The 27,946-nt window shown below is 43.6% G+C and overlaps 1 protein-coding gene across 4 annotated transcripts in view; it reads left to right on the top strand.

Annotated features, from left to right (window-relative positions):
- The window catches only part of ERG (ETS transcription factor ERG), a 240,748-nt gene that overhangs the window by 14,029 nt on the left and 198,773 nt on the right, over positions 1 to 27,946 (top strand). Inside the window, exon 1 of one of the 4 annotated variants that reach the window (XM_059164733.1) lies at positions 892 to 910. The exons of the other annotated variants lie outside the window; for them this stretch is intronic. The gene's annotated coding sequence lies outside the window, so the exon portion shown is untranslated. Of the gene's footprint in view, positions 1 to 891; positions 911 to 27,946 lie in introns of those variants that run through there. 4 annotated transcript variants of the gene reach the window in all.

Raw genomic sequence — 27,946 nt, 5'->3', positions numbered from 1 at the left:
CCCGGGGTAGCCCCTGGCAAGCCGGCCTTTTCTTCTGCATCTGGGCAGGAGCAGCCCTCTGGCTTCTGCAGACGGCCCTTTCCTGCCCCCTTGGACGGCCGTATAAATGCGGGTCGTGTTGCCGATCTGGTGCAGCTGGATCACATTGACGCTCAAGTTCCCCCTTCAGTAAAAATGGAAATATATTAAAAAATAAACAACCAAAAAAGACACGCTGGGTTGAAACCCAAAATCAATCAGCAGAGAAAAACACTTGGGCCGGTGTCAAGAGAAACAAAACTACGCCAGCACAAATTTTTATGAAAATGATCATTGAATAGTATTTCCATGAAAAGGCAACTGACTCAGAGACGGAGGGTGAGTGTCCCGTGAGGCAGACCAGAGTCGGAAGGGCCCGCCCACGCCCGGGGCTGACAGAGGCGTGCAAGCAGAGTTACTAGAAGCGACCCAGCCATCCCGAAAATAGGAAAAAAGTACATGAGGGAAAAGCCAGATTCTTAGGAAGAGAGAGAAATGTGTGTTGTGAAACCAGCACAGCTCCGGAAGATTCTAGCGCTGCATTTGAGTCTCTTCTGCCCAGGAGCAGCCCCACAAGTAACCCTCTTGTTCTCCTGGGGAGCACACCGTCCCTGATCTTCTAGAAGGGCCCACTGAGAGATGTGACTGGGACGAAGGCAGGCACACGGATGAAGTCGCTTACTTAGGCTTACCTCCAGCTCGTGGCAGAGGAAGAGTTAACGGCATTTTCTGCTGGTACGCTTCCTTCTGGAACATCACGGGGAAGCTTGCTTCTGTCCAGGCAGGAGATCCCAGGGGTAATGCGAGCATCTCCCCACTGCCCTGCAGGACCCCGAGGCTCCCTCCGCCCCACCCCTGGCCCTGTCTGTGCCCGGGATTTGGAATGCGAAAGGTACGTTGGCGTGGATTCTTTCTGTCTTTGTTGTCTGTGTTTTAAGAAGTGTTTAAGTCCAAGCAAGCAACCAACTAGTTAGGACAGCTTGCTTTCCTGAAACTTTCCCCTGTTCTTCTTTCCAAGTGGGCTCTTTTTAATGTCCTAGAGACAGACGTGAGTTTGAATCAGCGGTGACCCACAGTCAGAGTTTTGACCATGAGCGCCAGGATGACCGAAGGCTATGTCATGGTCACGAGGAGCCCAGATTTGGAAGTTGATGAATGCCTGCCCTTCAAAATCACACAAAATACCTCTTCACACTATGACTCCACACACAGGGGATGCCATAGTAGTAAAATCGGTACCTGGGTGGTTTTGTTTTCTTTTTTTGGTAATAAAGTCATGTTAGACGATATGCCAGCATGTGCCTGCACCCTTACTTACGTGACACGTGTCTACATTGTCAACTATCTCTCCCACCTTCCACGACTGTAGCTCACACTGACTTGACTGTGCTCCCCCTGGGGAATATCTTCCAACTTAGTCCCTGGGACTTTTGACTACGAAACGGCCCCCCAGCTTAGAAAATGTTGATGATCCTACTGAACCGGGGTCAGTGAGGACACCAAGCCCATTCACCTCTGTATCCAGAAAGAGAAAATATCCTAAAGTTTCATTTCCTAAGTCATCTCAGACTCATTCCCTTGTTTGGCTCTGTTTTTTTCAATATGATTCCTGTGTGGCATTTTCCCTCCCCCAATCTTTTAATTAGATGTGAGCTCTTACATATAGATGTAAGATAATATTACATATTAATTATGTATATTATTACATGTATAATGTATATATATATAATGTTAATGTAATTAATATTGCATATACATGTATATAATATTACATAGGTTGTGTGTATATATATATAACATGATATTATAATACATATACACAATAATTCTGCATTGTGAACAACTGTGTGACCAGAGCCTAGAGAGAACTTTAAACTGTCTCTTCCTAAACCGCATGCACAGAAGTCTGAGGAGGACCTGGGTTGTACTGAATTTTACTCTCCTGCTGACTACTCAGGTAGAAAAAGACTGCTCTATGCTGATCTCCTTATAAGGATTTCCAGAGACTGAGGCACCTACTGTCTGTGTATGGGAAGGCTCCAGGATACTAAGAAACCACACCTAAATACCAGCCCTCACAAGATAAGTGGGACTTCTGAAAAGTGTTTTTATCCTGGAAAGTCGAAATCTTTAAGAAAATAAGATTTCTTTAAGAAATCTTTCTTAAAGAATCTTTAAGAAAATAAGATTTAAGAAAATAAGACTAATGAATCATTGAACATTACATCAAACACTAATGATACATGTTGGCTAATTGAATTTAAATTTAAAAAAAGAAAAAAAAAGATTTTTGAAAGCAAAGATGTCTCCCCATTTTGTTCTGTGCTGTAATAAATGGAAGTTTCTTTTAAAGGGACACTTCTCCTCCGTAGGAATATTGTCACGTTGACTTGAGGAGAGAAAGAGACCCTACTAACAGGAGCCATATTTTTCCCTGGCAAAGAAGCCAACCGCAGTCCCTGATTTTTCTTTCTCTTCCTGGCTTGGCCCTGGTTCAGGCTGGCCTATCTGACTCCATGCTGGATTCAGGGATGCCACCCAGAAAGGGGAGAGTATGGCTGGAGACACTTGGGGGGAAATGTTCAAACCCACTAACATTATTGAAAGGGACGGCGTGTGGTCACACCACTTCCCAGCGACCCCCCCCCCCTTCCAAAACCCTAGCTGGAGTGTTTTCTGCAGGCACTCAGCTGTGGGTCCCCCCCTCAAAGGGATGAGGTTTGTTACCCTGGCCCCATCGCCAGCCCCCACAGGCTCCTGCCCTTTGTTCTTTTCTCAGATTTGCTTGAAAACTCTCTGAACACATGGAATTTAGACCAACACCCAGTTTAATTATTCTTTATGTTGACCAAGAGTGGTCCTGGGGGAGTCTTCAAAGCATCTGGCCACCCCAAATGTGGCAACACTCACTGATACATTGTGACTGAGTAGAACCTTCGTTAAACCTTTTGAGTTTTGTTCTTGTGGTGTGGGATATTTCAGGAGAGGACTGGATTGAATGGGTCCTTTCGTTCTTCAGAACACCTAGTTTCTTAGTGGGGCGTCAAGACCTCCACTTGCCTCTTAAATAAAAGGACCAGGGGCTCCTGTGCTGTTGGCTGTGGCCTGTGTCAAGCTTAGGAGAGGAAAGAAGTGGGTCCTCACTCTGTCCCCCTGTGCACCTGCCTTTTCCCTGTCTGAGGGTGAGGTTCGTGGAGGGCGTGGGGGCTCACTGGGTATGTCTAGAAATATGTTTTTGTTCCTCCACTTGGGGTTTTAGTCCTGAGACTGCTAATTAAACCATCCCATAAGTCTTCCATTATAGGTAGTAAAACCCAATTTTAGATTTCCTGCTTGGGCCAGTGTTCCGCTTGATCGCTACAAGGTTGGCGAGGGGCTGGACCCAGGGAGCAGACTGCTCAAATCAGGCCTTTTTCTCACGTGTTTGGGGTTTGGTTGGAATTCCCTGATGGCTTTTATCTTAAGTTTCAAAAACTGCTCTAGATGACTACTTGAAATGCTGCAGCTTGGTTCTTTTTAGTGGACAGCTTTGACGCAAGGAATCCAAGAGGGGCTTTGGGGAGAGAGAGGGCATCAGGTGTTCAGAAGGAGGGAGGCAACCGGACCGTGCCACGTTGCTGAGAACACGAGACTCTTTCCCCTGCCAGTGGTCTGAAACTCAGCCCCTACCTCATGCTGCAACCTTCTTAGGAAACCGCCTGTCTGTTCCAGAAGTCTCTTAGAACGTGTTCTTCCTTCCCACCCCTCTGTCTCCAGGGCTCCGGCATCTTCCACCAGGGGCGCTGAATGGTTCCCTGGGTAGAAAGGGAGGGATTGGGGCTGTGTTTGGGACTTCCTCCCATTCCCAAATCTAGGTGCTGCCTTTTTGACCCTCTGACTTGGAAAGGTGAATTAATTTAATTTAATTTAATTAATTTATTTTTGGAAAGGTGAATTTAGAAGGCCTGTGTGTGCAACAAAATCACAAGGATATTTTGGGTCTGAGGCAGCCGAATGTGGTTACCTGCGAAGGAAAGATGAAACCTGTGGACTGTTCTCCCCCATGGGCCCCCCCGACCCCTCCGCTGGAGACTTGGCAGGCAGTAGAGCACCCTGGGTAAAGGCTGGGGACATGTGTGTGTGTTTATTGGTCGCAGGAGGGTGCGTGTGAGCTAATATCTATAGGAACCGTGTACTAAAATGTTTAAAGCTTTCAGGAGGTATGTCTGGGCATTTTGGAACTTGAGAGGGTGGTATCTGTAATACTTTGTTCATTGTGAAAATATTAGAACATACACATAAATGAAAATATTTAAATCTTTCCACACTCAGACATTATGGCTACTGACAATGGTGCATTTACTTCTAGAATAATGGTGATTCTTTTATATATACTCTTTTTCCAGGAGTAGATCATATCACATAGGAAGTTTATATAACCTGTTTTTTTTTTTCCACTTGAAAACATGTTGTAAATATCTGTCCATGTCAATAAATAGGTTTAATGAAATACCTTCTTTCTGCCACATTATTTTAAGACTGTTCAGGATTCCACTGTAGGGTCCTATATTGGGATGGATTTAACCAGTCTTCTCCGTTGAGTATTTACCCTAATTTCCATTTTTGTTATTATAATCCCAGAGTCCTCTGTCTTGACTGGAAAACACAGATGCCCCTGCCCCATCACAGACCAATTAAATCAGACTCTCTTGGGGTTGAGGCCTAGAGGTCGGTATTCTCATCTGTCTTTAGGGCTGGAAATCATGGTTGCAAACCACACTGCACAGTTTTCTGAAGAGCAGGATACATTCTTGGAAGTGGACATGTGTGGTCAGAGTTTGAATCTTCGTCTTTTGCTATACACTGCCAACCTGTCGTTCAGAAGCTTTTTCTTTTTCAACAAATTCACACTTTAAGCTCTAAGGCTTCTGGAAAGCGAAGGATGAAAGGAACTTGCACGTGGACTTGGGGACGAGATTTGTGCAGTACCAAATAAGCACACAGAGCTGTTTGGCTTTTGCTGAGTTTTTTTGGTATTGTGACATGACCTAAATAAACAAATGACCATGAAGAAGAAAATCATGAAGAAGAATGTATTTGGGGCTGGTTTCTCCCCATGGAGTTTTGGTCAGACCACAGAGCAGACTCCACAGCCCTGGCCAGGAGCAAGGGACCGTGCTACAGGGCCAAGCTTTATGCCTCTCTGGGCTCTTAACCGTTCTGCAGAGATCTCCCACACCACAGCCGCCAGGTGTCAGGTTTCTTCACTCTGGAGGTACTCTGTGCCTTTGATAACTTTTTACTTTAGTTGCTATTGTTTTTTTCAAAGTAATAACAGATGCATCAAGGTAAGTAACATTTCTGGGCTTATCATGGAAAAAATGCTCATTCTCTGCTCTCCACCTTCTTCTGTCATTTACCTCCATATTTCTAAGTCCTGGGTTTATTATAATATCTAATAGTATTATAATTAGGATATTATCCATTTTCTCTGAAGGGCGATGGACTTGAATTCCCTCCCCTCCCTCCATCCTCTGTTCCTACATCCTTCCAGAGTAGTTAAGCAAAAATGTCAGTCAGATCAATGTTCACTTCGAACGTTACTGGAACTGTATAAATGGGAGACGGGACCACGTGATGTGCTGCGATCACATTTTGTCTTTTCCCAGATTTCACAACTGGCACTTGAGTGTTGTCTACGTTTTTCTAGGTACTTGTCGAGTACCTTCTGCGGGGTCGGCATCTCCTCCCCGGGTTGGAGGACGCACGGGGCCGTCTGCAGAGGGAAGGGAAGAGGAGGACCCTTGGGGGAGCTGGGCTGGCGAGCTCGGGCGACCTGGCTGCTTCCAGGCACACTGTTGCCCTGGGTCTTCATTCACTGTGAAGTCCAGGAAGATAAAGAATTGGAGATGGTTTTTATGCTGACCAGCCAACAGAAGCTGGTGGTTGAGCAGAACGGTCTTCATTTAGATCCTCCTTAGAATAGACCATCACTGGTAGGACGAGCTTCGCCCGGGTCACAGATGTGTCTCCCGTTGTGCAGCTTTCCACAGCATCTTTCCCTCCGTGGCTCATTTAGGGCTTTTACGACTTAAAAGTCCATGATTCCTGTCTGTAAACCATCATGGGTATTTTTCTCTTCCCTCTCTGATCCTTTGTCTTATTATCTGATTAGTATCATGAATACACACTTGCTTCCTTCTAAGGAGGGAGGGTACCCAGACAGTGACCACCCGTCGCTCCAAACACGGGGCCCCCGTCATCTGGATGGGATACTTTCCCCCTTGAGGCGGTTGGACCTGGAGAGGAACTCTGGATGACATCTTACGCCACGGCAGCTGTGGCCAAGGTGGGAGATCGGATATTGGATGGGCTTACGGGAGCCAAAGTACGTTCCTCCCTTGATGATCCCCTCGAAAATGAAAGGACATTTCCCTCAGGTTTGTATATTCCCAATTTCATCTGCTTCTCACTCACAGGTGCTTCATTCCTTGGCTTGAGCAAATACCTTCAGGGGAAGGGAACCAGATGTCTCCTTAAAAAATAAATAAATAAATAAATAAAAAGAATTATTTAGCTCAAGGAGACTTTTATTCAACCAGAATTGATTGTAAAAGCCAATAAATACCCCTTCCCAGTGGAGTCAAACTCTTTTGCTGGAAGCCCGTGCACTCTTGCCCTGTCCTATCCCACCAACCCCATTGTTCCCAGACACCCACTCCCATTGGAGACCAGTGTGAAAACCAGCCGGCCTATTCTGTCCATTTCTTGTCTGAGAAAATAGTCACCTGCCAAAGTCCGATATTTCAGGACCTGTGATTGGCACAGGGGGAGACTCTTTCCCAGTAGCTCCTACCCCGTTTCTCATTCCAACCTGAGTCACGCACGGGTCGACCCATTTGCACACACGTGGTCATAGTCCGAGGGAATTGCTCTCACGTGACCCCAAACACGTGCCGCTCGGCTATCAGCTTTGCGGTCAGCATGACTTAAACAGGGAAAGATTACTGCAAAGTGGTTGGTCATCACATTGTATTTTAAACTCAATAATTACGCTTTGCAAATATCACGTTCAATGCTTTTGCAACGGTTTCTGAACTTGGGAAATGAGAACTTTTTTTTTTCCCCCGTAAGGGAAGACAGGCCTGTGAAGTTTCCTCATGATTTTTTTTTCATATACGTAATTTTTTACTATTTATTTATCCGTATATTTACTCTATTTTTTTTGCTAGCTCAGCATAGGTTCTTTTTTTTTAATTTTTAATTTTTTTACTTATTTTTTTCTTTTTTTAAAGTGCGGTGCATTTTTTATAATTGACGAACCAATATCAATACATTATTATCAATTCGAATCCATAGCTTATGTTAGAGCGCACTCTGTGTTGTCTGTTCTGTGGGTCGCAACAAATGTGTAATGCCATAGATACGTCAGGGAAGTGTCCTACTGGGCAGTTTCACTGCCCTGAAAATCCTCTGTGCCACACTGGCTCGTCCCTCCCTTCCTTCCCCCAAGCCCACAGCCAACACCAGCCTTGTTACTATCCCCATGGTTTTGCCTTTTCCAGAATGTCACAGAGCTGGGATCGCACAGCAGGCAGCCTTCCCACATGGCTTCTTTCACTTAGTACTAGGCATTAAAGTTCCTGCGTATCTCTCTGTGGTTGGAGAGCTCCCTTCTTTTCACGGCCAAATAATATTCCGTTGCATGGATGCCTGCAGCTTGCCTATCCCTTTCCCTTTTGAAGGGTATCTTGGTTGCTTCCAGTTGTCTTCAGCTGTTATCTTTGTGATGTTTGTCATAGTTGAAATGACATATCAGAGGGAAGGATACAGCCTCTAGGTGAAATGTTATGGGATTGTAATCAAAATTGAGATTCTAATAATGGCACATCAGTATGCATTGAAGCAAAGGGATCTGATTATTTTTGGTACAAGTGTTGCAGATTTCCCCTAGGTCTGTATCATTTTAGATCTTTGCTCAGTAGTGAATTTGATCTCTGTGATTTGATCCCCACATCACTCTGTGTATACAGGCGTTCTCCCCAATCACTGTGTTTGAAAGCTGGACCTCATGGTGTGTCTGGCTGGAGAGGTAGATTGTTGTCTACATGAGATCCTTAGACCCTAGTGTAGAAGCTTCTCCTCGGCATTCTTAATGCTTGTATTGTCTCCCCACATAGTCCCGGGGGGGGGGATCACCCCCTCCCTAAATGGTTCTTTCCATCTTGGTCTCATCCCCTTTGTCGGCAGGAGCTTCCTTCGACGGACTCAGAGGGCGTCTGTCATTGTGTCTACTTTTACGTCCTACGTTAAACCCAGGAAGGCATCTGTTTTTGCTCTTGACTGGTATGATGAACACCTACCATAGGGCCGGGTTCCTAGAAATCTTTCAATGAATATTTATCCAATAATTTCAAAACTGAAACGAACGGATGAACATTTGATCGGCCTTCATGGATTCCAAATGCATATTTCCTTCCACACCTCTCTTTGCAGACAAAGTACAACTGATTTTTTTAAACCTCATTTTATACAATATGTTTTTTGAGCAGTCATATATTGATTTTATTTTTCAGGGACACTTTTTTTTTTTTCCTATCTGTGTTCTTCTTGGAAAGCCATGACCAGAATAGTCCCTGAGAAATCTGGGACCATTACGTTTTGTGATCTGGGCTCAATGCTTCCTTTGACTGTGTTCGCTTCATGGCAGTCCCATTACACTGCCCTTGAAAACACGCCTGTGTTTTCTTGGCATCGACTTCTGCCCAGTCAAGCCCCTGTCGTTCAGTATATAGGGCAGCTCTTAAAAATTCAAGACAAAGAAAATAATCCGAGACTTCAAATTGTATCTTCTAGAATTAAAGAAGTTGCAGATAATATTTTTAAAAACATTTTATTTGTTTATTTGACAGAGAGACAGCAAGAGAGGGAACACAAGCAGGGAGAGTGGGAGAGGGAGAAGCAGGCTTCCACTGAGCAGAGAGCCCGATGTGGGGCTCGATCCCAGGATTCTCAGATTACGACTTGAACCAAAGACAGATGCTTAACAACTGAGCTGCCCAGGCATCCCACATAATATATTTTTTAAAATTCATATTATATTTTTTCATGTCCTAATAGGATTTTTTTTTTAAGTATATGCCATGTATTTTCATTAAGTTAACTTTCAGTGATTTGGGTATAGGAATACTCTAATTTCTGGCGTAGTCATGTTTGGAAATGTTAACTTTTAAAAAAAATTTAGTCCAGTTGACACCTAATAATAATTTGTAAATGGAACAAATAAACCTTCTAAAATGATTTGACCTTAGCAGTGCATGAGGCAGAAAAGTGAGAAGACAAAAAGAACTAAATAAACAAAATCTTAAACAAACCTGTGACAAGACACCAAACCTATAACGATGGAATCCTGTACAACAGCAACTATGGGAAGGCACATTTTAATGATTATTTTTATTGTGGCAAAAAGCACGTAACACCAAATGGACCATCCTAACCCTTTTGAAGTGGATGCTTCAGTCGTGTCAAGCAGACCTCCAGAACTTTTTTGTCTGGCAAGTCTGAAACTCCCTCCCGGCCGAACAAGAGCTCGGCCCTCCGCTGCCTCCGGGTCGCTCCCGTGTACTTTCTGGCCGCTCCTGTCGGTGGAATCGTACCGCGTTTGTTCTTACGTGACTGTCTTGTTTCCCTTAGCGCTGGTCGTCCGTGTTGCAGCCCGAGACAAAATTCCCTTCCTTTCTAAGGCTGAATGCTATTCTATTGTCTGTATAGACCATTCTTCTTTTTTAAGATTTTATTTATTTATTTGAGAGAGGCAGAGTGAGCACGAGCAGTGGGGTGTGAGGAGAGGGGTCGGGGAGAGGGGGAAGCAGGCTCCCCGCTGAGCACGGAGCCCCATGGGGATTTGAACCCAGGACCCTGGGATCATGAGCTGTGCTCAAGGCAGATGCTTAACTGACTGAGCCACCCAGGCGCCCCAGACACTCTTTTTTTTTTTTTTTTTTTCGGGTCCATTCGTGCTGAGGGACAGGGTGTTTCCTCCTCTTGGCTAGTGAGTACTGCTGCTGTGAGTATCTTTTTCAAGAACCTCTTTTGATTCTTTTGGGTATCTACCAGTGGTGGCATTGCTGGATCATAGGGTAATTCTATGTTTAATGTTTTGAGGAACCTCCGTTCCTTTTCTTATTAACAGTTGTACCATTTTACAGTCCCACCAGTACCGCCCAGGGGCTTTGATTTTTCCACATCTTGGTCAACACATGCCATTTCTGTTTCTTTCTTTTTTTTACTTTTTAATTTTATTAAAAATAAATGAATATTTTATTAATAATATTTTATTAAACGTAAAATTTTACTTTTATCTATTTTTTATTTTTTATTAACATGTAATGTATTATTTGCTTCAGGGGTATGGGTCTGTAATGCAACAGTCTTACACAATTCACAGAGCTCCCCATAGCACATACCCTCCCCCGTCCATTGGCCAGCCATTTTCTGTTGCTTAAAAAATATTTTTTTATGGTAGCCATCCTAATCCCGAGGTGGTATTTCATTGTGTTTTTGACCTATGTTTTTCTTTGTTTTGTTTTTAGTATTTTTAATTTATTTTTGTGAGAGAGATAGAGTGAGACTGAGCTGGCGTTGGGGAGGGGCAGAGAGGGAGAAGCAGACTCCCAGCTGAACAGGACGTGGCACTTGATCCCAGGACCCTGGGATTATGACCTGAGCCGAAGCCACACCCTTAACCCCCTTAACCGACTGAGCCATCCAGTCGCCCTGCCCTGCATTTTCTGATGCTCAATAATATTGAGGATATGTCATATGCTTGTGGGCCACCTGTATATGGCAAGTACCTGTACTACATCTATTATATGCATAAGGAAGTCTGAGGAAGAAAGGTCAGTTGGTTGTTCTGAACCCTATAGAGAGGAAAGGACAGAACCAGAATTTGAATCCGGAGATGGAACTACAGTTTCCGGTTGTAACTGCTGTGTTCTGTTTTATTTATTTATTTTTTAAAATTTTATTTATTTATCTATCTTTCTTTATTTGTTTATTTTAATTTATTTTTATTTTATTTTTTATTTTATTATTTTTAAACATTTATTTTATTTTTGTTTTGTTTTGTTTTTTATTATTTTGTCTGTTTATTATTTATTTTTTAGTATTATATTATATTTTATTATTTATTTTATTTATCTCCCACACATGTGCAGTGTGGGAGAATGCTGTTCCTTCAAGTAGTTTTTCTTTTTCTTTTCAAAAAAACATTTTATTTATTTATTTTGTGGGGGAGGGGCAAAGGGAGAGCAGGAGAGAAATTCAAGCCGACTCCCCCCTGAGCAGAGAGCCCTGCAAAGGGCTTGATCTGAAACCAGGAGTCTACATTCAACAGACTAAGGTACCCACACATCCCATCGAGTAGTTCTTTTCAAATGCTCTTCCTTATATTGGACTCATGACTGAACTTTGAGCAAGGGGGGTAGCAGAGAGCCCTTTCTACAACTTCTCTGCTTCTCTCCTTCTTTCCTTCCTTCCTTTCTTTCAGCACATTGGTAGGGTGCACCTGTCTGGATCAGGTTCTGTATGCAGGTCCTTGGAGAATGGCAAGGTGACCAGGACAGAGTATGGTCATCAAGGAAGTCACAGACAAATTTGGGCAATGAATAGGGTATCTGTGTAATTTTTCTTTCCAAGCTAGGAATGAAAGAAGACACCATAAATAATTCTATTGACAACAGACTGTCTTGGACAAACGAAGATGTGTGATTCAGAGATCAGGGATATATGAAAACTGTAATATGAGTTGGGTAATAAATGTTAAAAATAGGGAGGGTTTAAAGCATTTTAGAACTTGAGAGCTGACTTTCTGTAGTGTGCTGGCGGAGTGATGAATCAGGCAGAAACCATTTAAGCCTGGTTTCCCAAGAGAAGCACACTCTCCAGAACCTTCTATGGGATTTTGTTTGCAGGCACCTGGTCGGCAGTGCTTCCTGGCTTGTGGTGGATCCTGCAGGAGACAGGAGATGCCAGGAGGCCTGAGATGGGTTGAGGGCCAGGGCTACCCAGGAGGTCGGGACGGGGGACGGCTCTTTTTATTGCCATGGATAGATCTTTGCCAAGGTAGGAGTGGAAAAGTCACGGAAATCAGGTGGGCCTATGCAGTAACACAGAATTGTCCTAGTATTTCTGAGGATTTTGTCCAAAGGAAAGGAAAGTAGTAAAAAGGAGGTCAAAATTGGGACCGCGCCATCTCTTAAAAAGGATGGGCAGGCTATAAAAGTCTTCCCAGGCTGTTAGTTATTTTGTCTCTCCTGCCGATGATATATATGGCAGCAACAGAATGTTAAGTTACCACTAAAAGCAAAATTTCCCCCAATGTGCTTTAAAGAGACGAGACATGTGGGCGTTTAGTGTTACTGATTCTTCCTGATGCCATTTTTTTTTTTTTCAAACCAAATTTTCTGTGACTCATAGGAACTCCCATTCTCTCTCTCGACTGTGAGAATATGTGAAACCTTGGGCTCAGCCTGAGAAATGTTCAAGCAAAGACAGCCTTAATGGAAAGCTCAGGGTGGGGAACCCTGTGTTTGGAAGGTGCTAGGTCGTTGTTCCTGAGGGCGTGATGTGCCTGGGGTTGAGGGAGTCGGATGCCCAGGGTTAAGAAGACATTTCCCCACCTGAAACACTTGCAATGGGCCGATGCGTCTTCCTGGGCTCTGCCAGCGCTGAATGCAGCCAGATTATAAGGCATCCTTTATCTTTGTCTTTTTTTTAAAATATTTTGTTCTTTTGTTTCTTTCTTTCTTTCTTTCTTTCTTTCTTTCTTTCTTTCTTTCTTTCTCTCTTTCTTTCTTTCTCTCTTTCTTCTTTCTTTTTTTCCTGGATTCTCAATTCAGCTGCATGCCCTTCTTCCTTTGGGTAGGTATATGGTGAATAAATGTCTTTGTATGGCACGTCCCTGGATTCTTGACATTTTTCAACGTGAGTTCATCCAAAGAGCAAGTACTCCCTGGGTCACAACTGTTTCTTAAAGTTCCCCCTTTCGGGGCACCTGGGTGGCTCAGGGGGTTAAGCCTCTGCCTTCGGCTCTGGTCAGGATCTCAGGGGATCTCAGGGTCCTGGGATCGAGTCCCTCATCGGGATTTCTGCTCAGAAGGGAGCCTGCTTCCCTCTCTCTCTCTGCCTGCCTCTCTGCCCGCTTGTGACCTCCATCTGGAATAAAAAAAATAAGGTTCCCCCTTTCTGCATGTGATCCTATGAAACCTTAAAGAATTACTTGGTGCCAAAAAAACATTTTCAAGGTGTGTGAAGATTTTCACGTGTATGAAGATGGCTTGTTGTTCGTCAGTACTCATTCTTCCCTTCTTCCTCAGTAACAGAACTCTGGCATGCTCCCCAAGAACAAAGACCACATGTCCCAGCTTCCCTTGTAGCTGAGTGCGGCTGACGCTAGAATGTGAAAAGAAGGGCCAGGTACAACTTGCAGGAAGTATCGCTAAAGGGGAGGTTAGACTTCCAGGTAGAATCTTTAAAGGGTGCACACTCTCCCTTCCTTTATCCTTCCTACCTGCTGGATTGTTGATGTGATGGCTGGCGTTGGGGCAGTTTTTTTGTGGCTGGCTTATTTCACTTAGCAGAGTGTCTTTAAGGTTCTTCTATGATACAGCATGTATGAGAATTTCATTCCTTTTTAGACTGAATAACATGCCATTATGTCTATAGCACATTTGGTTTATCCATTCATCTATTGGTGGGCATTTAGGTTGTTTCTACCTTTTGCCTGTTGTGAATAGGCTGCTGTGAACATTGGTGTACAGATATCTGTTTGATTCTCTGCTTTTAGAGCTTTTGTGTATAAACCCAGAAGTGGACTCACTGGATCATATGGCAATTCTAGTTTTCGAGGAGCTGCCTACCCTTTCATGGTGGCTATACTATTTTACATTTCCACCAGTATTGCCCAAGTGTTCCATTTTTTTACATTCTCACCAATACCTGTGACTTTCTGCTACTTTGACAACAGCCATCCTAATGGGTGTGAAGTGATAACTCAGTGTAATTTGGACTTGCATTTCCCAAATGATGAGTGATGTTGAAGATCTTTTCTTGTGCTTGTTGTCCATCTGTATATCTGCTTTGTAGAAATGTCTGTTCAAGTCCTTTGCCAATTTTTAAGTAGGGTTTCTTGTTTTTAAAAGTGACCATTATTATATTTTTAATCAATTTATCTTCTGTCATTTACAAGTGAAATGAATCTTAACTTTGGGAAACTTTAGTGCTCAATTATAAATGTTGTCCACCTAAAATCAGGTCCCTTCTTAGCATCAGTAGGAATAGTAATGGCAAAAATAACAATGATTAGTTTAGCACAGTTTGGGGGACAGGAGACTACTTTGGATGACATTTATACATGAAAGCTGTGTATTGCTGCTTTCCATATCTCTTGATAAAAGAGAAAAAATTAATAAATGCAAATACAAACTGATTATTTATTTAAAAAATTATGTAAAAATGCTCGACTGAGCTTGGTTGACTCTGGAGTATGGCAGAAACTATTTTAAGAGCCTGGACCGGGCAGAAGGAAGTGATGGGGAGCTGGATAGGAGAAAGTGGAGATGGGCAGTGAGGTTCTGTGTACCCCCTGTGAGGGCCTCCCACTACTATGGGAAGGAAACAGCTGGATTCTTCCTGTTGCCAGATGGGTATGGCCAACTCTGCTATGTTCACTGTCGTCTGGTTATAGACACGTCCCGAGAGGAACACTCTGAGAAGTGGTGGGTGTGCAGGTGGTTACTGGTCAGGGCCGCTGTGTGTTTTAATTTACCCCTTCCTCAGTCGTGAGGTCATCATTCAGAGTGATGAGTTTGTGGTTCTGGGTAGCGTATGGGGCTCATCCACAATCGATGGCTCACGTGGTCCCCTAGATGGGCAAAGCTCTGGAGAATTGTTTTTAAATGGATGACCTCATGCAACCCTTTTATTGACTCTGTGGTCTTTTGTTTCTTTCTGGCATGAATGTAATTCAGTGTAGAAAAAAATTATAAGTACAGAGAAGCAAAAGGAAGAGAAAAATAAAAGCTCCCTCTGACTTTCCTGAGAGTTAGCCACTATCATTATCTTGTCTTTATATATTTCCAGACCCTACGATGCATCATTGTAAAAGACATTCATTGAAGAAGCACTGTATCTCCTCCTTGCATAGGAGTATTACAATACTTAAAAATTCTAAGGGGATCAGACAAATGACCTAGTCACCTCTTTAAAAAGCTGGAAAAAACTGGCTTCTTAGGAAATGCTGAGTTCTTTTGTGCTCATCATTATAATATTACATACTAAGTGTGGAAATATAGGGGCAGCTGGGTGGCTCAGTGGGTCAAGCATCTGACTCTTGGTTTCAGCTCAGGTCATTATCTCCAGGCTGTGAGATCGAGCCCATGTTGGGCACCATGCTCAGCGGGGGGTCTGAGGATTCTCTCCTTCTCCCTCTTTCTCTCCCCCAACTCATGCTCACTCTCTCTCAAATAAATAAATCAATTTAAAAACAATAAATACAGCAATATTGAATGTAATTCACTAGCTTTCATGTCCTGTGTCACCAGGCGTGTTGCCAAGTGGACATTGTTTTCGATGGTGGGACTTTCTCAAGCAAGGGAACGGTTTGCTGAGTGTGTTCGGTTGCACGCCCTTCAGTAGGGCAGCTGTTCCATGCTCGGCTCCGCATTGAGGCTTTGCCAGCAGTCCACCCTGGAAGACCCCATTGTCGTATTACTGGGAATTGGGGCTTGATCGACCCTTTCTGGGTCAGTCCAAAAGCTGGATTCACCCAGCTTTTTCTAGTAGACTTACTGGACGCATTGTTACATTAATGTCTGGACAATTTTATGTCCTTTGTACTGCTTCATAAGAAGCCTTCAAAAACAATTATTTGTTTGTTTGATTTTAATATGAAATTTGGGACATCTGCTTCTGTTGCTGTTCAGTGAATACTATTTCTTGCAAATACTTTTTTTTGAGCTTTTAGAAACCACTTTGTGTGCTTACACTTTCATTGTTTCATTGTTTCACTTGCCAATACATCTTTTCCCATGACATACAGTGTTCATCATCAATTACAGCTACGGAGTGGAGTTCAATTGTAGGAGGGATCATACTTATAGGTAAAACAAATACAAAATTTTCTCATCTTAATTTCTTCAAAAGCAGCTCCTTTGTCTTCGTTTGGTTTCGTGGGATTGCCACATTCAGAGAAGAGGTGTCTTCTCTTGACCAAAAAGAAGCCATTAGTAAATTAGGGTTGTAAGTAAACAATACATATTTTATTTTTGTTATTGAGTTTCAGTGTTAAACTCTACATTTAGAAAGGATGGTACAACTTAAAAAAGATGTAAAAATGGCAAGCCATAAAAATAACTATATGCTTACTTTCCCCCTCATTTTAAAATACATTTTTGGCTTATACTTGACACACTAACTTTTAAGTGTCATATACTATGAGGTGACTATACCAGTGCATGACCTCAGTGGCTCATAGTGTGACTTCTGAGCTGGTCTATACCCTGTTCAGAGGAATCGGTCCCCGGAGTACACATTTGATGTCACAGTGATGTCACATTCTTATAAAAGTTTCCAAACCCTTCTCCCTTGGTGTCCATCTCTCATCCTGGTTGAGGAATGGACATTTTGCCAGTTGGCAGGTGGCCCACGGACCACACTTTGAGCACCAGTCTTGCTGAAGACGTTGGGGTTCACAGTTGACTCAGAATTCAGTCTGTCGGTCAGTGAGTTTATTTAAATGAGGTTCAAATATTATTCTCATTATTGTGGGCTTTTTGGGGGCTGCTCTGATGAGTTTATCTAAGATGATTCTAAATAGTCACCATAATGCTAACAGTATTAATTAATTCAGTGCAGAATACTCTGCTTTCCACAAAGCAGCTGGTGCAAGAACCGTGCTTTTATTGTAGACCTATTCAAAAGTAAAATGTTGATGTGAAAACCAATAGAAGTTGGATCTTGAAGCCAACTCTCCAGCGTCGAGCTGACTTAAGACTTCTTTTTCTCCTTTTGGCTTCTTAGAAGCAGTGCCTCACCCATTCTCAAGTTCGAGGTCATGTTTGCTTTGTGTTTTTTGAGTTCCTCATTGAGCACCTTGACAGACAGTTCTTCCTAATGGGATGCGGATTTGACTTCTTCCCCCAGAGAACAAGGCAGTGCATCTAAGGAGAGGCCACATGGGTGATATTTAAAAGATTAGCAAGTCTTTGAAACTAATGATACAAGCAGAACAAATCACTGTGTTTTTCTTCTCTCTCTCTCTGTCTGTCTGTCTCTCTCTCTCTCTCTCTCTCTCTTTTTTTTTTTTTTTTGTTTTTGACGTCTTTTTTGCTTTTAATCTCAGGCAGAGTGAGATTATGTAGCAGAAGACTATGTTTTATTTTTCAATATTGCTGAGTTGAACAAGGTAATTCAAGAGATCACATATCTTTTTTTTTTTCTATTTAACCAATTGACAATTTATTTTTATTATTAGTTTCAGGGGTAGAACTAGTGACTCATCAGTTGCATATAACACTGACTGCTCATACCATTAAGTGCTCTCCTTAATGCCCATCCCCCAGTAACCCCATCCCTCATCCAGCTCCCCTCCAGCAGCCCTTGGTTTGTTTCCCAGAGTTAAGAGTCTCTTCTGGTTTGTCTCCATCTAAGTTTTCATCTTATTTTATTTCTCCTTCCTCTATATGTTCATCTGTTTTCTTTCTTAAATTTCACACGAGTGAAATTATACAACAATTGTCTTTCTCTAACTGATTTATTTCCTTTAGTGTAATATCCTCGAGTTCTATCCACGTCTTTGAAAACAACATTTCATTTTTGATGGCTAAGTAATACTCCATTGTATCTATGTCTCACATCTTCTTTATCCATTCATCTGTCAGTGGACATCTGGGCTCTTTCCATAGTTTGGCTATTGTGGACATTGCTGCTATAAACATTCATGTTCACATGCCCCTTCAGATCACTACATTTGTATCTTTGGGGTAAATAACCAGTAGTGCAATTGCTAGGTCATAGGGTAGCTTTATTTTCAACTTTTTGTGGACCCTCCATACTGTTTTCCAGAGTGGTTGCACCAGCTTGCATTCCCACCAACAGTGTAGGAGGGTTCCCCTTTCTCTGCATCCTTGCCAGCATCTGTCGTTTCCTGACTTGTTAATTTTAGCCATTCTGACTGGTGTGAGGTGGCATCTCATTGTGGTTTTGATTTGTATTTCTGGGATGCTGAGTGATGCTGAGCATCTTTTCATGTGTCTGTTGGTCATGTTTTTCAAACCTTCACCTCTAAGAGAGACATTTATATATTTCTCAATTTTTCATTCTTCCCTCATGAACTTCATGAACGTTTTGTTCTTCCTTCATGAAATTCCTTCATGAAGTAGGGCTGAAAATGAATGTTCTGAATGAAGTAAGTGTTTTCAGAGCATGCCTTTATCTTTAAAGACAACATCTTCGTGCCGTAAGGTGTGCCTAGAGTTTATTTCTGTTCTAAAAACAATCCTCAAAGGACATAAGTGGGTTGACGTGTGAAATTACTTCTTTCCTCTTTGAGTAGTTTTCATATCACATTGTCTTTTGGGGGCAGTGTAGCAAGAATGTAATGTGAATGTGCATGAATATATATTTTTATTTCATTCATTTGTGGGTTCATTCAGCATTCTCAAAGTAGGTTTTCCATGTGCCAGAATTTTTGCTGTATGTTGGGGATATGAACATAAAAAGACTCTCCCTTTAGAGTGTTCATAGTGCCATTGGGGAGGCAGCCTCATGCCCAGAGATCTCCAGCATGTGGTGATAAGGGCTCTGGTGAAAGTAACTCATGGGAGCACCTGCTGTATTTCAAGTATTATTCTCAGTGCTTTCCAGTTCTTAAAATGTCTGATTGCCACCACAGTGTTGTCAAGCGGGTGCACCTATTATCGGCATTTTGCAGAGGAAGCCATCTGAGAGGCAGAAGAGTTACGTGGTCCCTGGGGCACACAGCTGGTGAGTGGGGGAGCTCTGATTCAAAGCTATCCAGCGGAGCTGTGCTCCCCACTCCACGTGAGGATGGAGGTGGGCAGGTGCTCTAGGAAGAGCCACTGAAGGGATGTTTCACCGAGATTGCCCAGCGGTCAGGGCTGGCTTCCCAGAGGGACTTGAACACACATTGGTTGTGAAGGGCAAACAGGAATTATCTGGAATGAGTGGGGAGGTGGATTCTGAGCTCTATATGCAAAGCGTGCTTCCAGAGTGCTTGGCACATCCTGGGGACAGCTAGCGGTACACCAAGGCTGGACCACACTATGGGTGATGGAATGGTGGCCAGGGATGACCCAGAAGGTATAAGTGAGGACCTCCGAGTCATGCTGGCGGCTTCACTTGGAACTTTTCTCCAAGGCTTCAAATGCAGCCTGGAGGATAAAGAAACTCAAGTTGCTTTTTTTTTTTTTTTTTAAATTTTAAAGATTTTATTTATTTATTTGACAAAGATCACAAGTAGGCAGAGAGGCAGGCAGGGAGGGTGGGGTGGGGGGAAGCAGGCTCCCTGCTAAGCAGAGAACCCAATGCAGGGCTTGACTCCAGGACCCTGGGACTACAACCTGAGCCGAAGGCAGAGGCTTCAACCCACTGAGCCACCCAGGTGCCCCCTAAGATGCTTTAATCAATGGTTTCACTATTCAAAATGAAACACATCTCAAGAATGTTTTTATTTGATACTTGATGAGTATGACTGAGAGCTTTAAAAGTTATTGTAAAAATTTTGCTTGGGAAGAAATAACTCGTCTGAATGTGTTTTATCAAAGGTACAGTGGAGATGCCCTTTAAGGGGTCTGATGGCTGGGCTTAGTGCTGCCCCATTTATTTATGGAGTGACGCTGCTTGGGTGTTGAAGGTATGGCACCCAAATGCAGAGATTCATTTCAAATTCAATTCCTCCCAGGCAGGTGAAATTCTACGCCCTAGTCCTATGGTTGCCGTCTGCGCAAAGACATGCATGTACTTCATCTCTGAAAGAGGGGGTGGCCTCAGTGTCTAGGACTTTGATTCTCTGCTCCGGGGATGTAGAAAACAGGCTAAAACATGGAAGAGCCCTATTATGAGGTAACACTGCAGAATGCGTTACTGTCAGGTGACAAAACTCTCAAAAAGGTAGGTTTATGAGGAGACAAGGGTCAGGCGAAGAGCTAAGTGAACTCATCATATCTTGAGTGTGACGAAATTTGCAGAGATAATTTACAAAAGTCTTAAATTTGGCTCTTGTTCTCCATGTCTTAATCCAGTCTGCACTGCAAGAGAAATGAATCTTGGTTTCCATTTCCTTTCTGTTTACTTCATTGTGCATATGCGTGTGTGCACCCGTGTGCGTGCGCACGTGTGTGTGTTAGCTATTTGACATTGAAAGAGTCCCAAGAAGCCTTTTGCTCAAGAATGGGAGAGCCTCCTTTTCCGGATGTAAACCAGCTTTCAATCTCCTGCATTGATCTGGTTCAGAATGAAAGAAGAATGCTATTTGGCAAGTTGCATTAGATCATAGAGAGTGAAAAGCCCAGATTTTGGTTAAAATGAGGGTTTATCTGCTGTCATGACTGAGCTGACGGCCTGTGACAGGTGTAGTGGTGCAGTGGATGGTGGCAGTGGATGGTGGTATCTTCCAGGATGAGCCCACCTCTCTTCCTGAACCCTCTGGGCGTGAGTCTGAGCCCTGGAGGCCTCTGGGTCAGGCTGCCTTATAGAGCAGTCCCCTGTTTCCTTGGAGCTTGAAAGCCGTCTCTGCCCTCTGTCCCTTCCTAGGCTTGCACACTTCGTGAGTAGTGGACTTGATGCCAGCCTGCTGAAGGCCATAGTTGTTCTGGGGTCACCTGCACATTCATGAACCTGACTCTGCTGGCTCATGAACCTCATGGGTATTTGTTGAACTGAGCTGCCACCATGACTCCTGTCAGAACTCTTCTTCAGAGAGGGTTTTCTTGGAAAAACACTCAGGTCGAGTGAGGTGGAGAACCCCAAGCCAAGTCTAGAAGTTTCAGTGGCACACTTGAGCCAATTCATGATCTTACCTCGGGCTGACCTTGGAGAGTCATTTGGAACTCTCTTAAGGGTCAGTAGCCTGGAATCTTCAAGGTAGACTCAGCTTGGGTTTTGGACGTCCTTATTGGGGGACTGCTTTCAATCATGCATTAGCCAGCTTTTGCTGCAGTAACAAACAGCCCCCAAAATCTCAGTGCCTCGAGATAGCAAATATTTATTTCTCATTCGGATGTAGCTCTGTTGGGCCCAGCTGGGCTCCATAGGGCTCCATTCTGGGTCCCACACTGGTAAGGCAGCAGGTCTCTGGAGCATGATTTTCTCTTGGCAGTGGGAGGAAGTGTAAGAACAAGCAGAAGCCTGTCGTTCCTCTTCAGGTAGCCACCTGGAACTGGACGTGGTCCCTTATGCCCACATTCATTGGTCAAAGTGAGGCACGTGGCCATGCTCAAAGCTAAGGGAGAGGCAAGTATACTCTGGGCACTGGAAGGCAAAAGCAAGTCACAAGACCACAAGAATTGCATTATCCTACCAGGGGAGAGAGGGAGTGAAGAGTTGGAACCATAATCCACGGTAATCTGCCTCAGTCAATTTATCACAGAAAAGGGTTTGTCTGTTCCTTGGAGCAACCTCATCCAGCTGATGGCTTCCAGTCCTACCCATGTGCTGATGACTCCCCTTATTTCCATCGCTGACCATCCTCAAATTCTGATATCCAACTGTTGACTTGGCATTTCACTTGGATACTGAGAGTGCATCTTTTTTTTTTTCTTTTAAGATTTTATTTATTTATTTGAGAGAGAGAGAGAGAGAGAGAGAGAGAGAGCAAGCACAGGCAGAGGGTGCAGAGGGAGAGGGAGAAGCAAGGTCCCCACTGAGCAGGGAGCCTGATGTGGGGCTCGATCCCAGGACCTCAGGATTGTAACCTGAGCCAAAGACAGATGGTTAGCCAACTGAGCCACCCAGACACCACCCCTCTCAAATGGGTATCTTTAAACTTGTTCCTCCAGTAGTCTGTGCTCTCTTACATTGTGAAAATCCTCAACATCATCCTCAACTCTTCACCCCTGGTGGGGGGTCAGTGGTGAAGAGCATTAGAGTATGTTGAAGTTCCTTCTCACCAAACAACCTTTGCTTGGTAAGTCTATGTAAATAGCTTTCAAGTGGATTCCACTTTCCAAGCCCTTCAGACCTGTTGTTTCAGGACCAAATTTACTGGGCTGCTGCCCACCCAGCCCCAGCTCTGCAATGGGAAACTTGACTTAGCCTCAGTCTGGTGGGCAGGAAGACCTGCCTTTGGTTAAAATGGGGAGCTGGAGTCCCCATCTGAACCCACATGTTTCTGTCTCCCAAGTCCATGCTTCTTCCCTCCCAAGATGGCATTGATAATACCAGCTGCTTGTGGCATCCTTAAAATATTGATGATGCGCACATTTTAATAGTTTAGAATATCTATTCCTTACATAGCAGACAATGTAGCCTGTGTTTAAAAATCAGTAAGGCCAGCGTTCTCTTTCTTTGGTCATTTTCAGATGGTGACATTGTGCCTTCTGCAGACAGATTGGCTGAAGGGCTGTGGAATGTATTGGGGTTCTGTAGCTACAAACCAAAGGCCCATTTGGCCAGCACACGTGGGCAGGATAGTTGAATTGGCAGTGGTTTTAGTCCTCGGAGTAATGATCAGGAACAAAAGAACAATCATAGCTTTTTTGCTGCACAATCTCTCCACCCCCTAAACCAACCCAAGCCCACAACTGACCACATAAAACCAAACCAGACCAAACCGCCAAAGAGCAGAAGATCCTTGCTGAAGACACTGGGTCACACAGAGGGAATATAATACTGATTTATGGATTCTCTTTATCTAACACTTAAAATGCTGATTTACAGAGGGAACACAGCCCAGATACTCTGACAGAGTCCAGCACTTTCGCTTGGCTGGCGTTCTGTGGATTTTCAATGGGCCTCTCACTGTGTATTTTCCCACTCAAGTGTGTAAAGCTTTTTGAGTTGGAATTGCACTCAGCACATTCGAGACTCTTCCAAAGATTACAAACTTTATCAAGTGTCCCCTTTCCTTTTGGGATTGATTCCGGCAATTAGACCATAGCCTACCCATTTTTCTTCCTCTTTTGTTTTTGGCGGTGTTCTCATAATAACTGTGAAGAATTGTATCTCAGGATAAAATTAATGCTCCCAGTACTGGAAAGTGATGGCAATGATGCTACTTTAAGCCAGAATACCATAAATTCATGGGTAAAACAGTGTGCTGAGATGGGACAATAGCTTGACTAGCTAATTTATGAAGCCATAAGGCTGATAATAAATTGTGGTCCTATAAACTCTGTCAGGCAATGTAGATTGAAATATAATAGATTCATCTGGGCCTCCTGAGCTATCCCCATTAGCTAGAATCTCAGAAAAGTGTTGCTCTTTGGTTTCCGCCAATCTCAGATCTCAGGCACCATTTCCCGCCCCCATGTGACCATGGGTCACAATTTTCATGAGCTCGGAGGCCAGGTAGTGAAGTAGGCTAAGATTGCAGTGTGATTAAGTGGGAGAGGGACCCGGAGGAAGAAGGGGAGAATGAAGAAATGCCACATCTTGGGAAAAGTTCATTTGTAAGTGCCAAAGGCTCTTCTTTGGATCTCTGGACACCAGGAGGTGGGCCACAGTTCTGGATCCCTTCAGCTTAGGAAGCTAGAGTCCTTAAAATACTTTCAACTCTGTGTCTGGGCTGTCTGGGAAGTGAGGAAGGAACTGGGTCCGTGGGTCAAGTCCATCACTGATGCCTTCAGCAGAAGTGGAAGGCAACAGATCACAGAGCCTGAGTTTGATTTGATTTAGAAGATCTGGTCAACCCAGTGGTCTTCCCACTTAATGCAGCTTTACATGACCCTGGTTGAATTACATCTTAATAGTGTAGGGTCCTTTGCAATTCTTTCTTCAGAGACTATCTTTGATTTATTAAAGATACCTAAATTTTCAGAGCTGGGTTTGGTTCTCTAAAACACAGTTAGACCGGCTTGATTGTCCTAGTCCCCTGGCAGGAGGGTAAGTATGATCCTATTCTCATTTGATAGTTGTGAAATGGAGGCACAAATTTATAACCTGGCCAGTGTCATGCTGCTGCTGACAGAGAGGAGCTGGAACCCGTTTCAGTTGATTAGCCCAAATTCATCTCCATGGACTCTGTTTTCTCAGGAGAAGACAATGCTGGGGGTCTTGAGTCTCCTCTTGCTGTGGAGGAGAAGGTGCTGTTTTCCTGTGCTGGTGATAGCACAGCGACATCACCAACAGGCCATTGCCTTTTGGTGGAAGAATCTTTTGAAGGGATCAGGATAATCCATTTTATTGTTATGTTTTAAAAACTGTTTCTTCATTTTTCTTTCTTTTCCTTTTTTTTTTTTTTTTTGTCCCTAAATGAGGGAACTTGCTTGTTCTTGTCCACCTTATAGTTATGTAGATTTAAAATGTCACCAAATAAACCTCTTGCTTTTGGGGCCAAAGAATGTCTGTTAGTTTCAATCTGATCTCTGTTGCCTGTGTTACTTTTTCATCGTCAGTTGCAGTTTTAAGGGACTTGCATGGTTCTACCAGGGCATGATTCTGATGTTTGCTGCCTCCGTCCCTACCTTCTCCTGAACGCATCTGTTTCTTCACAGATCATCTTTCTGCCCTGCTGTTGCAAAGGCTGAAAGATAACTTCCACCACTCAAAGACCCCAACAGGGGCGTGTCTTACTTCCAGCTTCTGGTTGGAGCTGGGCTATTGCAGTGGATTCTGCTCATCTCCGCCATGTGGCTTTGCTTTGATTTTCTGTGTTCTTTTCCATTCTAGTCCAACTAGTGGTTTTCTAGAACCCTCTATCCCTGTCCTCTCGTACTGACAAGTAAGTGAAGGTTGTAAGTGGCATTCGGACCCTCAGTCCCTCTTCCCTTTACTCTTCTAGCCATGGCTCCCGCTGACTCATTGCCACCAGCTGCCCCTCCCCTCTGCCTGCAGCTAGCTGGGAGGGTGTCCACACAGGGTACAGGAAGGGCCTGCCTTTCTTGCCATCGCCACCCTGCTGAGGACAGGGGTTTCTCCTGGGACTGCCTCAGCAGTGGACTCTCAGCAAACTCTAGGAAGCCACAACAACAAATGGTCTCAGGTTGAATCTGAACACAGGATTCTGCATCTTTACAATGAACTGGGAATAATGCTGAGCTGTCGGAAATCTCCACATCACCTACGTGAAATACAAGATTTCCCGGTGACTCAAGTCGTTATGTACTATAGAGATAGATACAGGGATGCCTGGGGGGCTCCGTCGGTGAAGCATCTGCCTTTGGCTCAGGTCAAGATTTCAGGGTCCTGGGATCGAGCCCCACGTTGGGCTCCCTGTTCAGTGGAGAGTCTGCTTCTCCTTCTGTCTGTGCTCCTCCAGCTTGTGTTCTCTCTGTTGAATAAGTAAATAGTATCTTAAAAAAAAAAAAAAAAAGAAAGAAATGTGTGAGGGGCACCTGGCTGGCTCAGTCAGTGGAACATGTAACTCTTAATATTGGGGTCATGAGTTCCAGCCCCACCTTGAATGTAGAGATTCCTTATATTTATTTATAAGTATTATTTATAAGGAATAATTATTTATATTTATATATAAATTTATATATAAATATATATAAGGAATATATTTATTTATAAATAAATATATAATTTTATAAATTCCTTTAAAATAAATAAATATATAATTTAAATAAATTATTTAGAATAATTTTTAAATTTAAATTAAATTTAAAATAAATAAATATATAATTGTATAATTCCTTTAAAAAAATGAGTGCAGGATTTGCACCATCTCTGTTTCTTGTTCTGTGAACATTGTCAGGAGGGGAACTGGTGTGGAAGGAGTGAAATCGTGTGCCTGCTGCATTTATTTGTTCTTTTATTAAAAATCTGTCAGGAGGGGCACCCGGGCAGCTCTTTTGGTTGAGCATCAGCTTCAGCTCAGGCCGTGATCCCACAGTCCTGGGATTGTGTCCGCATTAGGTTCCCTGCTCCAGCGGAGCCTGCTTCTCCCTCTACCTCTGCCTATCTCTCACTCTGTCTCTTGCGAATGAATAAACAAAATCTTAAAAAAAAATCTGTCAGGAACATTGAAAATGAAGGCTGGGTATTTTTTTTTTTTCAAAGGAAGATCTAAACTTATCAAACAAAATGTTCCCCTGAATGTCAGCCACAGGCGATTGTGTGTGAGGATTCTCCAGTGTGGGATGGTCATCTGTCCTTCCCCTTCCGTCTGGGGTCTGAGGGGAGGCTGAGCGTGGGCCAGTTTGTGGAACCCTCCTTGAACATCTGTGCCAGTTTGGCTGTGGCTGGAGGAAGTGGGTTCCGTGCCAGTGGCATGGTGCCCCATGTTTTCCCAGGAGCAACTCTTTCCAGAGGGATTTCTCACGAAACCTCTGTGTTTCAGACATGTTTATGGGACCACTGAATCTTAGAATTGGAAGAACTTGAGGTCACATCTGCCATAAATTCATGAATTTACCACTACCCAGCAGCGTTGTTAATGTGAATGCATCATCCCAGGTTGGAATCAGTCACTCATTGGTGGGGTTTGGAGAAGCAGAATGCGACCTGGTGCCTTAGGTCTTTTTGCTGGAAGTTGAGGTAGCTGGGTTCATGGAGTGCCGTCTCTCTCAATATATCTTGATGCACATTTGCTGAGAGAAACATCTCATGCCTTCCTTTGGGGATCTTCAGGGAGATTCCTGGTGCTCTGAGTTGTGGCATTTTTAGAATCCTTTGGTGACAAGGAAGTTTCAGAAATCAAAGGCGAACTATATTTGAAATGAGAGTCACTTCTGTTAACTGAGCAGCATGTTGGGCTGTGTTTCCTCAAGGGGGCCCTTACTGTATTAATGAGGGCAGGCTCTTGGGACTACTGTGATGGCTGATTGTATGTAGAAACTTGACTGGGTCACAGGGTGTCCAGATACATGGTCAGACATGACTTTGGGTCTGTGAGGGTTCCTAAATGAAAGGAACATTTGAGTCGGTAGATTGAATAAAGTGTGCTGCTCTCATAATGAGGGTGGGCCTCATCCTATCAGTTGAAGGCCTGAATAGAACAACAAGCTCGACCCTTCAGTGAGTAAGAGGAAACTTCTCCGTCTTGACTGCCATGAGCTCGGACGTGAATCTTTCTTGGCCTTCAGACTTTAATTGAGACATCAACTTCTTTTGGGTTTCGAGGTTGTCAACTTTTAGGCTGGAACTTCGTGCTGCTGGCTCTCCTGGTTTGCCAGGTTGCTGACTGCAGATCTTAGGACTTCTTGGTCTCCATAATTGTGTGAGCCCATTTCTTATTACCCGCATGCATGTGCACTCAGCCTGGGTCTCTGGAAGAGCCTGACGAACACATCTCTTCTAGGCTGGACGTTTCCTGAGCAGACTTAAGCTCACATCTTTCTGGACTCTCCTCCACTGCCATCCAATTCAGCAGACATTAATTGACCACCTCAGCTATTGATGGTCCCACCTCAGTTTGTTTTCATCACAAACCTTTGCTTTCTAAGTCCCAGTTCAAATTTATGCCCAACTGTTATTAGATGGAAATAGCTCAGTGCCTTCATAACCAATCATTCATCCATTCACTGAATACCGTTGGTGCCCACTATGTGCCAGGCGTCATGCCACACACAGGAGCCGTGTGCTTGTGGCCATGATGCTCAAGCCAGTGGTGAGCTGTTGCTAGCTCTTTCCAGCTCATGAGAGCTGGCTGTAGGTACATCTTTGTAGGTACAAATCCCCTTGCTCGGCAGAGATTACATAAATATGCTTGATGATATATCTGTCACTTCTGACATGTGTTTATTCATCAATGGCAGAAGGGCTGGACCAC

The sequence above is a fragment of the Mustela lutreola genome, chromosome 2 (assembly GCF_030435805.1).
Source record: "Mustela lutreola isolate mMusLut2 chromosome 2, mMusLut2.pri, whole genome shotgun sequence".
In the NCBI taxonomy this organism is placed as follows: Eukaryota; Metazoa; Chordata; class Mammalia; order Carnivora; family Mustelidae; genus Mustela; species Mustela lutreola.
This window is presented reverse-complemented; position numbering and strand designations above follow the sequence as displayed.